Raw genomic sequence first — 2,610 nt, forward strand, 5'->3', positions numbered from 1 at the left:
TATGCTCATCTGCTCGAGAGGATGCACGTTGCCGCTGATGAATCACTGCATATACATGAATCACAATATATAATTAAAAGATAAACAAATAGTAGGAAGAATAATATTAACAGAGCAGAGTTCACTGCGAGTTTGATAAAACAAATATGGGTCCCAAATGAGGGTTCTCACAGCGATGCCATAGAGGAAACATTTTGGTTTCAAAAAGAACCTTTCAATAAACAGTTCTTAAAAGAACCATTTTTCTTAGTGTGACGAACATTTGAATTATCTGAATAACCTTTTTCTACTATAAATAACTTTTTTTTGTTCTCCAATGGAAATGGAAGATGACATTATTATTGCCCCGAAAATCCAGAAAATGAAGTGCAAAAAGTTTCAAAAGGGACAGCGACGAAACAATATGCTAGACTTACCTGCCTTCTATGAAGATTGAAATAGATTCAAGACATGTCAACTTCCAGGTGATTATTTAAATTTTGGGGCTTTTTTTTATTTTTATTTTATAGGATCGCTGACAAGAGTGTGATCCCATTAAGCAAAGAGCACATATATGTTGTATGTATGTGCGCAATCCACTGCACCACAGCTTTGATGTATTTGCATATTAATGTGGAAGACAAAAAATTTACAAAACTCATGTATACAGCCCGACTGTACATCCAAAAAGTGCAGACTGTTGGGGTTCTGCAGACACAGATTTCCGGGAATCAGTTTTTCTTGGCAACATTTCTCCAACTTGACCACATGGTGGAGACTCACCAACCTGTGTAGTTCTATAGAAATTAGTGATGTACAATGAAGCTAATTGTACAGTTCCAACCAGTTTATCATTGGGGCAAACCTAGCAAGCCACTTTTATGACAGAGGAGTCTTGTTATTTCATGGTCTATGCCACGGCAAAGCCTTTAATTCTTCAATTCTTTTCAAGTCACACAAGAGAAAGACCTTTTTCCTTGTTTAGTCTGTTGTGACGGTCCACCTCATGAACAGAGGGATTCTTCTTGGCACACTGGAGTGCACACACAGCTCTGGGTATCTGCCACATACCACCAAGGCCTCCGATGTACACGGCACTGTGTCTTTGTTCATCTGTGTCAGTGTGTGTGTGTGTGTGTGTGTGTGTGTGTGGGCGTTTCTTTCCGAGCAGCGCAACGGGCTAGCATGGCATCCGAACAACCACTGCCCACTCGGACCAAAACAAGCCATACTTCTTCTTCACTACGCTGGCACACAGGCCGGCAAAACAAACAAACTAAGGGCGGCGAAGGTTTCCTCACTCCATGTCACTGCGAATATCATTCAGTGGCTTTCATAGACAATCTGAAAGAAATGTTGTGGTAAAAAATAAAAACATGTTTGGCTGCCACAAAATTTGAATGTTTTGACAGTTACTGGTACGCTACTTCGGGTGGTCATACTTATCATGATGCAGATCTGAAATGGCCACTGACAACATTTACATCACTCCATGACATTTCTTTCCAACATAGCTGAGGTTTCACTGCAGCATTACAGAAAGAAGATTGATGGGACTGTTTCAATTTTCAGTTCATGTGAACACTTCCTTATTAAATTCAGATCCTTATTTTATTTTATTTTTAAGTGTTCTTGAGATCATCTGCCAATGTGTTTAAAAAGGTAATGAAAGACAACACTTGTCCACTCGTCAGTAATGGTTACCATCGTACTTTTTGATCTGGACCATAACGACCATTTTTTTTGTCCCTCTGAAAACATATAAGCATTAAATATGGTGTAAATAAAACTAAAATTATTACTGCAGAAGGTTAAAATGCTTACTCACATTCTGATCGGTTAACAAACAGTGCTCCTTTATGGGACAATGCAGCCTAAAATGAAATTTATGTTGTCTTTATTTACTCACCCTCAATTTGTTGTTTTCCCATCCGTTGTTCATATTGTCAATGACTGTGAAGTTTTTAAACACTAATAAAATAGTGTATTTCACTCATGCTGTGAAGATTTTCCAAGTATTTTCCGTGTTCCACTTTAAAAAGAACAACATCCATGAATGGAGCAACATTAAGGTGAATAATTATGACAGAATTGTCTTTTTTGGGTGAACGTTTCCTTTAAGAAATAAAATAGTCTGGAGGCCAAAAAGAGGGGCAAGGAGGTGAGAGAGAGAGAGAGAGAGAGAGAGAGAGAGAGAGATAGAGCATTAAGCACTAAAAGCTTCTCTCCTCTGGCCGAAGGCTATCGCCATGGTGAAGAAATCTCCGGAGCTGGAGAAAAAAGCGCTGAGGTGATTCATAAATGGACTGTGAGGATCCTTTGGGACAATAATTAGACATGTCTCTCTCTCACTCCTCTTTTTTTCTCTCTCTTTCGGATGATGGATTCACAGCGTTGGTGCGGTTTGGGAACAAATTCATCAGGCTTTAGTGAGAGTTTTAGCTGTTAATTGGACAGTTCCTTACCTCAGCTCGGCAGCGCGCGAATCCCCAATCATGCGGCAACCGTTCATCTCTTGAATATTAAGTAGATATGGATGACGTAGCTGATAGTCTTCCAATGGCAAACGAGTCTCTTGTTAATTTATTCAGACGTCTCCCGCTGGCCTGCCAATAGGAACGGTTTGTGCTT

At 39.5% G+C, this 2,610-nt stretch overlaps 1 long non-coding RNA gene across 2 annotated transcripts; it reads right to left on the bottom strand.

Moving 5' to 3' along the window:
- Window positions 1-329: 329 nt before the first annotated feature.
- Window positions 330-2,610, bottom strand: LOC132159051 (uncharacterized). Of its 2 annotated transcripts, XR_009437746.1 has the most exons (4): window positions 2,445-2,610; window positions 1,889-2,011; window positions 1,422-1,728; window positions 330-1,323 (listed from the first exon to the last, which is right to left on the bottom strand). It is a non-coding gene; the product is annotated as an uncharacterized LOC132159051 (long non-coding RNA). The 2 variants fall into 2 exon arrangements; XR_009437747.1 differs by having other exon boundaries at window positions 1,889-2,498.

Source organism: Carassius carassius, chromosome 16 (assembly GCF_963082965.1).
Source record: "Carassius carassius chromosome 16, fCarCar2.1, whole genome shotgun sequence".
NCBI classification, from domain to species: Eukaryota; Metazoa; Chordata; class Actinopteri; order Cypriniformes; family Cyprinidae; genus Carassius; species Carassius carassius.